The following is a 13,606-nucleotide window of genomic DNA, read 5'->3' as shown; positions in this document are numbered from 1 at the left end:
TATTGTGACATCCACCCATGGTATTCATTCACCCATGGAATTGACCCATGGTATTATGACATCCACCCATGGTATTTATTCACCCATGGAATTGACCCGTGGTATTGTAACTGAAAAATACTATCAGTAACAAGTCACATTTTGTAAAACGACAGATTGTTCACCACAATGTAGTCCTTACAGTTATTATTTTTTCTAATAAAAAAAATCTTTGTGGTTTTGTGGATTGGGCATTCTACTCTTTTTCTTCTGGAAATTTCAAATTTTCAGATCTTGAGGGCCTCCCCCCAAGATCTGGATCAGCGGTATCAAAGCAGGTTATGATTCCATGGGAATGAGGGTTTCATGCATATTTCAATTTCAAATTTTTGTAGCAATATTCAACAAAATTCAAGCACGCGCTGCGACCTCCACAGAGCACTTTCCTGGGCCAAGCACGAAGAATTTTTCTTTTTTTCATTTTTTTGCACGAATTTTTTTTGGGCAGCAAGTTTTCAAATCAGATATGAAACATTTGGTGCAATATTTACAAAAACAAATAACATATCTGGATTCCTTGCGAAAAAATACCAAAATTCAAAAAAAAATCGCGGTCGAATCAGAGTCTGGATGAGGGAGATATCGCTGATTTAAAATCAGCTATGTTGTAGATTTTTTTTTTCTGACGACAACTAGTGGACGACGACTCTCCTATCATTTTTTGAAGTTTTGTGCAGAATTTCAAAAAAAATATTGTAGATCTGAGCTCCTCTTGAAAATCATCCAATTTCAAAAAACAAATGGGTCGAATTGGAGTTCGGATGTGGGATATATCGCTGATTTAAAATCAACTATTTTTTCAAAACTTTTGTGACAGTGAAAAAATTGCAACATGAATATGAGATTCTAGAGTGTCCACATAAGGATTACCAATACATGGGAAGATTCAAAATGGTCCTTCTACTTCCAAAAACAGGTATAATAAATATTCTGAGTTATATTGACCAGTTATGTCCATTTTAATTCTATAGCAGCATTCAGAGCAGGTTCCCGTTGGAGACGTACCCTCCCACCCCACTTTAATAGGCACTTGCTTCACATTCATCAGTTTCAGCACAACAGCATTCGGCTTGGGTTATTTGGAGACGTGCCCTCCCACCCCAAGCTATGTAGGCACCTGCTACTTCATCAACAATCAACATCACAGTTATGAGTCAACCGCACAAAATCCTTGTCATCGAAGTCCATTTGCTAGGCCGCACACTGTTACTATCACAGATGGTCACAAGCATTACAAGGTATCTCTATCCTCAAATCTTCATTTGTTGTGTTTATGGGTCATCCGCAAACCCACACTTCATCGAAGTCCATTTGCTAGGCCGCACATTTTCAGTATCACAGTTGGTCACAAGCATTACATGGTATCTCTATCCTCGGATCTTTGTTCATCATGGTTATGGGTCATCCACAAACCCACACGTCATTGAAGTCCATTTGCTAGGCCACACACTGTCAATATCACAGTTGTTCACAAGAATTACAGGGTATCTCTATCCTTGGATATTCGTTCATCATGGTTATGGGTTAACCACATAAAACCCCTCTCTTCAGTTGGTCTTCATATTCAACAAAGACTTCGCGGGAGGGAACTTCACGTAATGGGGACCATTGCTCCTTAAGGAGGGAGGAATTATCGGAATGGAAAATGGCATCAATCCATGGTATTCATCCACCCATGGTATTGTAAGTGGCATCCACCCATGGTATTGTAAGTGACATCCACCCATGGTATTCATTCTCCCATGGTATTGTGACATCCACCCATGGTATTCATTCACCCAAGGAATTGACCCATGGTATTGTGACATCCACCCAAGGTATTCATTCACCCATGGAATTGACCCGTGGTATTGTAACTGAAAAATACTATAACTAACAAGTCGCATTTTGTGAAAGGACAAATTGTCCACCACAATGTAGTCCTTACAATTATTCTTTGTTCTAATAAAAAAATTCTTTGTGGTTTTGTGTACTGGACATTCTACTCTTTTTCTTCTGGCAATTTCAAATTTTCAGATCTTGAGGGCCTCCCCCCAAGATCTGAATCAATGATTGGTGTACTAGACTTGAAAAACAGTTTAGATGGCAAGCAAGACACTATCAATTTGAATCCCCTCAACATACCTTTCACAAAGAAACAAAATGAGTGATAATAGTATATAATAATTGATTTTATATACAAGTTTAAAATAGAAAAGTGAAAAGAAGTATGTGAAAGAAGCCCCAATTCTTATTTGTGAATTATATATGTAAGTAAAAAACAGAAAAGTGAAAATAAGTGTGTGTGAAAGAAATGCCAAGTTTTATCTCAAGTGGTTTGACTTGCCACATTGAAGGCTTAATGGAAAAGGCGGCCATAGTGCCAAATCCACTTAGTTTCCTTAGGGGAGAGGCGCACATGCTGTCCACCAACAACATTTACTGCATACACCATTCATAAAATGTGAAGAAGCATTGGAGTATTTCCTTAATGATTTTTTCAAAAGTTTGTGTGAAAGCATATTTTATAAAAGTAATAATTACCTTTATACCTCTTAGTTTAGGAAATATTTTTTTAATTCCTTAAGGTGAGACTTTTCTCAAGGAAGAAGGGCATATTTTTCTAATGGGACCTTTGTACTTTATGTGACTACTTGAACTATTTGTTATTCAGAAGGTGATTATTTTCTTAACTTTCATCAAGGTGTCTATTGACTCGACATATAAGTTTAAGAGCTAACATTACAATATATCAAAATTATATATGTAGGGTGTAAATTTCACTTTATGTGACCACTTGAACTATTTGTTATTTAAGTTTATAAGTTAACATTACAATATATGAAAATCGCAAGGTGTACTTTCTAGACATAATTTGTGGAAAATTATTAATGGAGATGAAAAGGAACATGAATATGATAATTTATAAAAATTGTAAAAGATCAACAAAAGCTACACTCATATACGTCCAAATGTTGGATGACTTATAGTTCTAGATTCATAAACATGAATCTTCTACAAGTGGATGGAAAAATTTTGACAATATATTCCTTAGACCAATTAGGGTCAAGGTATTCATCTCAAAAACTAACTAATTGATTCATTCCATGATATTAATGCCTATTTGTAAAATGCTAATAGAAAATTTTTTCTAGTACAGTCTTTTATTGTAGAATGTAGTGATATCAAACCTTGAAGAATGCTCATTGTCTCATGATTCAACACTTCAATAAGAAGGACAAGTCCATTAAAAAATTGTGAAACCTTCATCAAAAACCTAAACAAAAAGTAAGTGTGTTCAAAAATATTAAAGAGGAGAAGTGATACTTTTCAACTTGCAAAAATGATTTTCAATGCTTGTTTGATGCAACTTCTCATTTCTTAGATGATGAGGTTGTCTTCTTCATACTTTGAGAAGCATACTTAAATTATTGCTACCAAGTTACTTCAGCAAATGGACTACATTGGTGCTTGACTTGGTAAGCATGAGTGAGATAGCTTTACATATTGAGATTGAGGTGAGACTAGTGAGAGTAGGCCTTAAATATGTTTATATTTTGTTTCCATATGTTACTTTTACTACCTCTAATTCATAGAAACTAGAACCTATACTATCTAGTTCTAATTTGGATCTATAAAATCCATATCATAAACCTTCTTATTAGAGAGAACCAAGTACTTCATCATCCATGTCTAGGTGATATCAACATCCTAATCATAGTGATTGAAGACTTGACACTCAGGCCTAACCATAGTGATTGAAGTGTGACTTCACACTTGGGCCTAGGCATCAACATTATTTTTGCCACAGTTCTTACAAATACATAGTTAAGAACCATAGATGGAAAAAATTTGGATCAATGCCTGTTGATATGGATGGGTTTATTGTAACATCCCCACCTAAGCACTCTCATCCATTGAACAAAAATGCTACTTACAATGTCATTAATAAATTTTTCAACCACTAAGAAATCTACTCACCAAATAGTGGAGGACTCTTACAAAGGCCCAAAATGATCTATGAAGGCAAGCATGAGTAAAATAATTAAATTCAAATAGAACATTAAGATTAACCAATTTCAGAGAAATAAAATGTTTGGTTCATCATTAATTATGATTCACACACACAACATGCATGTTACTAACATTTTCATAACAACAAAAGGCATGCACGAGTAAAATAATAAAATTCAAACAGAAAATTATTTAAGATTAATCAATTTCAGAGAAGGCAAATGCTTGGTTCATCACTAATTATGATTCACACACACAACATGCACGTTACTAACATTCTCATAACAACAAATAGAAATTCATTGGAAATTTATAAACAAATTTTGAGAACCTATTGTTTAACTAATGATACTCCAAGAAACTCGTTATTGATCAACAATTTTCCACTCAATAATGGGCATATTTTGGAGATGTCACCCTCAAGCTAGGCTATGAGGCCACTAGGGTGAAGTAATCAAGTTATAGATGCACAAATCACTCAACCGAACCCAGCCCAAACTAATTTTGCTGAACCTTAACAAATCTAATCACTAATCTAATCACTACAAAGAACTTAAGGTGACTTATCTAACAATCAACAAAACATGGAATTCTCATACATCTCCCTACATAACAAAAGGAATATCGGAATATCTTTTATTTCTCTAGTTAATGGTCGCTTGAGAATATTCTTCATTTTCCATTTCTCTTCAATGAAGGATAAGAGAATCCAAATAATTGATTGTCCTTTAGGGATGTGAGAGTAAAACTTGGCCTCCCAAGCAATGAATGAGTAACAATATCAAGGAAGGAATGTAGTCTTTGATAGTGAAACCTATATATGCTTTTATAACTATCTATCTCTCACCCTAGTTATTCAAATTCCCTCTTCATAGCTTTGGTTACTTGACATTTTCATATTGGCTCATGAGTAAAATAGGGAAAACTTTATCGCCATGACATGGACAATGCTTACACAATATTGGTGACAATTATAAGAACAACAAATGTCCCAATGGTAATAACGATATGAATTACCATAAGAATGAATGACTCTTATGCTTATGAATTACCATGAGGATGAGGATGGATGACTCTTATGCTTCTCTATGATGATTGTACCCAACACATGCTTCCATAACTACATGAGGTAGACTTCATATCAATATTCAAGTGAATTTATATTGGCCTTCTAAAGGGTGCTAGATGTGATTTTCTTATGTCACATGATGGAAAATATTTGGGTTCCCATGGGCCCCACTTAGCAATACATAATTGCATTCCATGGGCCTCATTTGGCAATAAACTAGTATAGATCCATCTTAACCACAAATCTAACAGGCTTCGAGAGGGATCAAATCTCTTGAGGTACAAACTATTTTTAGAATGCAAAACTTGAAAAATGGAATATATATATATATATATATATATATATATATATATATATATATCCAGTACAAATTATTTTTAGAATGCAAAACTTGAAAAATGGATATATATATATATATATATATATATATATATAATTGTTAAAAATATATTTTTAAAAGTATAAATGAATTCAATGCATTGAAAATTTCCTTGAGCACTTGGATTCCATAAAGTACTTAGTTTTAAACTTGCATTTCTAATAAATCTTTGCTAGATTTCAAACAAATTTGACCAAATAATATACTTGAAAAATTGGCTAAAATGTAGAATAGTAGGATTCTTCAAAATGTTTTAACCATAAGAATTTATTTATTTTTCAATTGATTTATAGAGTATAGACATAAAGTTTTTGGAATATATAATATATACATAGTTCACATTGAAATATTTTATTTAACCTAAGCAGTGAAATAATTTATGTATGATCTACATTATATACATTAAGATGATTTTTTTTATTAATATATTTTTAAATACACACAAATATTATATAACCCTACATCTTGAAACATTTTATTTATAACCTACATTAATTTTTTTTTAATTAATATTTTAAATGTCACATTAATTTTATATTAAGAAGTTGAATGACTTACACATCTTTTTGTTATTATTCTTATTAGGAAATAGTTGATTTTCTTCTTTTTTTCAATTATTTATCTTTGAAGATTGAAGTGTGTGTGTGAAATTGATATTTTTTTTGTAAACTTGGTGGGACTACATCTTCATCATGTCCAATATATCACCTCGATCAGGGCAGGGAGTTAAATTGGCGACTTCACATAAAGGAGTGTCTTAACAGAGCACCTGGTGACTTCAAATAAAGGATTGCCTTAACAAAGCACCGGTGACTTCACATAAAGGAGTGCCTTAACAAAGCACCTGATCACCGTCTATCCAAGACCTCATGGGCATATACGAAATTGATATTAAAATAAATTAGTTGAAATTAATATTCAAAGCATTTATTCAAGTTTGTATCGTATTGAAATATTTTTAAAAAGTACAAAATTATAAATTTTTAACATCAAAAGTGAAAATATGACTTTTTTTTACTTTTAATTCTTTTATCTCTCTAAATTTGATATAAAATTATGTTACTTCATATGAATATAAAAATATTTATTTATGACTAAGTCAAAATAGAATATGTTTATATCTTTTTTATATTGGGTTTTAATACTACACAACAAGATGTAACGAACACAATGAAAATAAATTTAAAAAATATTTTATTTTTATTTTAAAAAACACGTGTCAACTCCACATTAAACACAAAGTAAACTACAAATAACCTTCTTACATCATTTATGAATGGGTCGCAAGTCTTCTCATCCTAACCATATATTTATAATTTATATATAATTTGGGTCAATACATTTCGAGAATCAAAACCAAGTTAACCAAGTTATTACATTTGATGATTGGTCGTGGTAACATTTGAAAACTTGTTGAAGGGTTTACTTCACATGCATTGAGTCTTGTCATCATAACCATATATTTACAATTTATATATAATCTGGAGCAATACATTTCGAGAATCAAAAACCAAGTTATGGAATTTGATAATTGATCATGGAAACCTTTGCAAACTTGTTTGAAGAGACCTTATAAAGGGCTTTTGTGGATTTTACAACTAAATAATCCTCATCTCTTTTTGGTATAATTGATTAACCATAGTAGCAAGCTATTTTGGGCATTTTTTGTTTGCATTCTTTTACATGTGTGGTAAAATATGTTTTTAAGTTAAGAAAATAATTTTAAGTATGTGATATTTTGAATATGTTTAGGAATTTCATTTTTTTTAAGTATGTGATCAGGTTTTTTTGGGATATTTGTTATATTATTAATACAGCTACATTAATATTTAATTTTTAATGTGGTTGATATAGTCAAAAGTTTCATAAATACAACAACAAAAAATTATTGCAACATTAAGAATGCCTTACCAATGGACATATTTACTTGATTAACCATGTATAAAAAGGTTATGAGTTAACTTTAACTTGAGAAAAAAAAAATTGCACATCTTATTATAAAATGGAGCATTTTGCTAAATAAAATTTGTTTATATATAAATGAATGTTATAAATAATAATGAGGAACTTATCATGGAGGAACTTATTAGAATTGGAATAATCTCAAATCTCTAGGAAATTGGTGGGTAGGGGAGCCACTTACCATGAATCTAATTTTTAAATTTATTAAAAGTAATGGACCATTTTACTAAATCAAGTTTTGTTAATGAGAGCTTTTGGATACTTGTGTGACATAATTGACATAAATAAAATTTTCTTATATATAAATGAATGTTATAAATAATAATGAGGAACTTATCATGAAAGAGCTTATTAGAATTGGAATAATCTCAAATCCCTAAAAAATTGGTGGGCAAGAGTCTCTTGACATGAATTTAATTTTTTAAATTTATTAAAAGTCAATGCAACTTAACAAATATTATAGCACACTACAACCCTGGATAAGCATTAAGGCTAAACATACATTGATCATATTCCGTTGAGAATCAAACTAAGCCTTCCATTAAAAAAATAAAATAAAATTAACAAATCATTATTCACTTTAATTTAAAATAAAAAAATACTAAACAAATAATATTATTCAACAATATTTATCCTAACAACATCAGAGTGAAATCATTTTATAGCTTCAACATGCTTTTCCATTATCTATCATTTCTTTAAGATTGTTCTTTCATAAGAATGTGGGAATCAGATCCCCACTCTAACAAATCATTCAAATATTGAAGTCATGTTTGCTTTGCCAATTTTAAATATTACCCGTGAAGATTGTTTGGAGTCTAGATGTGACGTGTGACTCTTCATCAATTCCATTGGTGTTAGTCAACATCGATTATCATAGTATTAATAGCTGAAATGAAATACTATGACATTTACTCATAATGTTGTTTCACTAAGGAATATATTTATGAATTTTTACAGAACATTTTACCAAGATCGGAATTTTCAAAGTTCACATTCTAATTAGGAGGAAGGAAAATGTTATTAGGTTGGGATAATACTCTCTTTTGATCCTAAGTTAAGTTTAAAGTTGAGTGTTTTTGTATAATATTTATTTAATAGATATTTTTTTAATGTCTAGAGGAATCGATAATTAGGTCAGTTTCGTACCCATGTGAGTTTGATTCCAATTGTTATCACTATAATTTCTAGGTAAACCATTGCCCCAGCACATAGTCACAGATAAGTAACTGAGGATTTGAACATGAGACCTTGTACTCACATTTATTTCACATTTTCACGAGCTTACCAACTTAATAGGCATTATTATTACTCAAAAATAAATATTATTAATTTAAATATATATTATTATTAATTAATAACTAAAAGGTCATAACTCTTATCCCTTCATATCATATAATAAGGTATCATATAATGCAAGAATTTATGTTGTTTACTAAACTTCGCACATTTGATATTAAATATATTTGTTACTATATTCATGTGTGTTATATGAAGTCGCATAAGGATAACAATCCTAAAGGGGAGATCTATTCTTTGCATATTAGATTAAACTAAATGGCTTTGCTTCTTGTTACCATATTCATATCTATTGTGTAGAGTCACATGAATATAATAATTCTAACTTACATACCTAATTCTAATACATTACTCTTATTTGGGAGATCCAAATCCATTTAGATGGAATTCATTAGATATAAAAAGTACTCATCTTTCGCAATTCAAAATCCATGAGATTTGGCCTTAGAAATACAAAGATGTTGTTACTACAAGGTTAGTTGAGAAACACAAAGCTATTGTGATTCAAAAAGGTGTTTGGAAAAAAACATATGCAAAAATATATTTCATTAACCCCAAAAGGTAATAATATCAAAGAATCATATACCACTATGTGAATGATTATAATACCATTCTATAATCTAATAATTCTCACTCATTACTCATGTGGCCTTGTTACTCACCATATCTAATATAAGAACTCTTACTCATTACTCATGTGGGCTCTATTACCTACCAAAATGGGTAGCCCTATAAGAAGATTTTTTTCTCCTACATTTGATAGCTAGCCAATCATTTAGATGATTAGCAGCACCTACCAACCACCATTAGATAACGATATATGCTATATGGCTAATAGCACCTACCAACCAACATTAGACAACGATATGCCATGTGCCTCCACCACTTGCATCAACCCTGTGCCTCTTACCATTTGGCATTGGCACTTGGATAAAGGTGGGTTACTATTCAAAAGGTACTCTGATCATTTTGCAATCGGGGGGTTATACTTGTTTGATTTGGGAATTTAGTATGAATAATGGGGTGATCTGGGAGATTAACAAACCTTGACCATATTCTTATTCTCTCACCTTACCAGGGGGTTAATCTTTGACCCTAGTCTAGTGGGACCTCCTTTAAGGCCCTTTATGTTATAGGAGGGGCACTACCTAAAAAGTTGTGATTGAGATAGTGTGTTCCATCTTCCCTATATCATACTTTAACACCTTTCATGACACATGACAAGCCTCATGTCTCACTTCCATTCTTTAGGTAAAAATTTGTCATTGGTTCTTAGGGATTTGGCACTCATATGTTCACATGCCTTGAGTAGGGCTTGGAAACTTTTCCCTAGGAGGTTGATGTAGCTAAAAGAAAAGGAAAAATCATATCATGGCTAAAATGAAATAAAAGAAAGAAAAATAAAAATGCAAAAAATGGTCGAGACATAAAGACTAGCGCTTAGGCAAAATCCTAGCATGAGCTTTACCTATATCATATGGTCATCACTCGATTCCTAAGCACATGATGCTCCATTACATCAAAAGGAAGGAACCCTTGCATGTTCCAACCCCGATGAGCGATGAATTGATTCATCTTAAAGGGATAATTAAACCGCTACTTCATACAAAGCAAGCTCTAACCCTTGAGCTATGAGCGGTAATACAAGGAATAATCTAGAAAAAGTAAAAGGTGCATGAGGGGTGGAAAAACAGTGAAATTTTAAAGGTTGTTGCAATTAATTGTTTATTATTCACCTATCAATTGATCATTTGTTTTTCGCAATTAATTGCAGAAAATACTGAATAAAACACTATTGCAACTTCATGGAAAATAAATGAACCACAAGAAATAATAAAATTATTGCGCACACACACAAATGATGAACACCAAAATTTTTGGACAAACGTCCCTGGAAAAACCCCAATGTGGGGAAACTGGTGCTACAAATGAGAGTTTTATATTCTTCGGCAAATTGAGAATTACAACAACTGCTTTCCTCTCACTAGCAAAGCTCCAACAAATATTTTTCTCCACTTCTACTAGAAAAATCAAACTGGAAATGCAAGTTTCCTTCTGCAAAAATAATTCAATCTCCCTCTGGCTATTCACACCTCCTCCTATTGCTCCCACTAGTGATTGGAAAATGCAAACAACCTACTCTAGGAATTCTCTCAACCTCTAGAAATTCGTTTTGGCAAGTACACTGCCTCTTGCAACAGTCTAAAGCCGCTCACACCTCCTCTAGTAGCTAACTCTTATTGAGAAATCTAGTGGCGGCTAGATTAGATGATTTCTCTTACTTTGATAACTATTTGTGATGTATTTTTACTTAACTTGATTAGCTTCTTCTTTTACTTGAGTATTATTAGTATTATCTTCATTAAACAGTTACCAAGCCATAAAGAACAATAAGACAAGAGGACACAATATATAAGCGATCATCCCGAGCCAAAACCTCTCCAACTGAGAGCAAAACCCACAAGAATTATTCTCTTCTTATAGAACTTCAATTGATGAATTCCAAGACCTATGACCCTTGAACAAGACCCTCCAAGACCAAGTCAAATTTTCCCTGCTTTCCAACAACCTTGACCTCAACAACTTTTTCCAATTTCGATCCCCAATAGATTCTTTTACAAGTTTTACCTCCCAACAGATTCTTCTGCAACTTCGACCTGCCCAATAGATTCTTCTGCAACTTTTACCTTCCCGAAAGATTCTTCTGCGACTTCGACCTGCCCAACAAATTCTTTTGCAAGAACCCTAACCTTTGCACGTGTGGAAAATAATGTTAGATTCTTCCTCCTTTCCTCTTTGCTTGAGTTGATTTTATTTCCTAGAGAATGTCTTGCAAAGTGACCTTGATGATGCCTTAACTTGACTTCTACAACTCGGCCTTTTCTGATACAATGAGTGGCCTAATCCTTTCGCACATGTGGAGAGAAGTAACGCAAAAACAATCCAAAAATTATGTCATTTTCTTCTCCCTTCATCCTTCTTTTCTTCGCACCTTTCTCTCGCTTGTTATCAAACTTTTGTGAGTGAAGTGAGTGCACCAAGTGAGGTTGAAGTCTCCCTTGTGAAAATTCCACAACCGAAATCTTATTGTAGCAATTGGAAATTATTCTCCTAATTGTTAATTTACTTTAAAATTTTATTTACTCTTTCTACAGCAAATACTGAATAACTCACACTGCAATCTACACAAGTAAAACTATAGAATAATAAACGATGGAAGAAATGTTAGCACACACACATATAATAACACAGCTATTTTTGGACAAATGTCCTCGGAAAAACTCAACTTGGGAAAACTGGTGCAGTAAATGAGGGTTTTAATATTAAGCAACAGTGAAATAATCTGAGTACAACTGGATGCGGTAACTGGAAATCCTACAGAGAAATACTAGCAAGAAAAATCTAGTGAGGAAAACTCCTCACTCCACAGGCAAATCCGGGCTCTGACCTTAGCTCAAATTGAGTTGTCCAAATTGGCTCTACGCAGCTACTACATCACTTTAGCGCAGTGACTTCTGCACTCAGCGTGAACCAACTTCTACTCAAGTCAGCTAGTATGTTGTTGTCTGGGAAAATGTCTCTCCTAGTCTTTGAAACCTCTCCCCTGCTTCTTGCACTTAAACTCTGCTTTTCCCCAGCAAATTCGAAATTGCCTCTAGAGGCTACTACGTTTCTCTGCGTCAACCTCACTGTGGCTCACTTTCCTCTCAGCAAATGCACTCACCAAAACTAAAATCCTTCCTCTGGCTTCACTATCCATGATCTCACTAGCTCTCTCTCCAGCAACTGACTGCTGCTACTCTGGAAATCAATCTGCTCATGAAATCAAACCTCTCTAGTGTATTCTCCAAGTGCTCATCGACTTCTTATAATCCTATGTTGGGACTCCAACAGCCAAGATTAAATCTTAATCGATTGCTAGGATTAACTTGAAGTCAAACCGTGCGAGTTTCTAGAACGTTCACACCTTGACTTAATTAATTCTGATTAATTAACCATATTCCCTAAGTTTAGACTTAGGAAATATTTAAAAACTGGCTAATAATCTAATTAAGTCATTTCTAAGCGAATTTCCAAAAACGATTTCTGGGTTTTGGATATCCCCTGTATTCTAGTCTCTCCACAAAATTTTGTGGCTAGAAACATCTGATGCTACAAAAACTAACACTCCCTCTTAGCCAGGTATATGTTCTAATGCTCTATTGTTCAACCTATAGCAACACCCTGTATCTATATCATCTCTTGTCACGTTGTTGATGTATGACCATGCTTCCCACCAACCACTACATAACTTTAATATTTGTTGCATCTGTGCTACTACTAACCCTGTTGAACTGCCACTAACACTGCATCTGCATTGCAACTCCCTCTCATACGTTGATGTTGCAACTGCAACAACTGCAACTCAGAAGCATTCTAAATACTGAATCAATTGTGATCAATATTATGCACTTGTCTCCCAAGTCCTAAGTGCTACTAGCTATTGCACTGTCTACTGAAGACTCTGTGTTGTCACTGACTCTGCATTGTGCCAACTGCACTGTTGCCAACTCTACACTGCGCTCCCTAGAATCTAACTGCTACTAGTCTCTACACATGTCACTCTAGCATCTGATTGCATCAACTTTCATTGATCCATCCTGCTACTGAATGTTGTGGGCCCTCATAGCAAGGTATTCATCCATGAGGTGGACTCCTCAAGGATCCTTCCCATCTATATCAGTTTGGGGCTACAACACCAAATCTCCCCACCTCACTACTGGAGATATATTAGCAAACATGGCGAAGTCTTCCTCTAGCCTAGAGGACAACCTATCAATCTCAACATGAGACTCTGCTTGGTCTTGCTTCTCCTCTTTGTCATT

The sequence above is a fragment of the Pinus tabuliformis genome, chromosome 1_1 (genome assembly GCF_031772625.1).
Source record: "Pinus tabuliformis cultivar Carrire ecotype Pingquan chromosome 1_1, CPIR1, whole genome shotgun sequence".
Lineage (NCBI taxonomy): Eukaryota > Viridiplantae > Streptophyta > Pinopsida > Pinales > Pinaceae > Pinus > Pinus tabuliformis.
The sequence above is the reverse complement of the archived record's forward strand: the minus strand, read 5'-3'. Positions refer to the sequence as shown.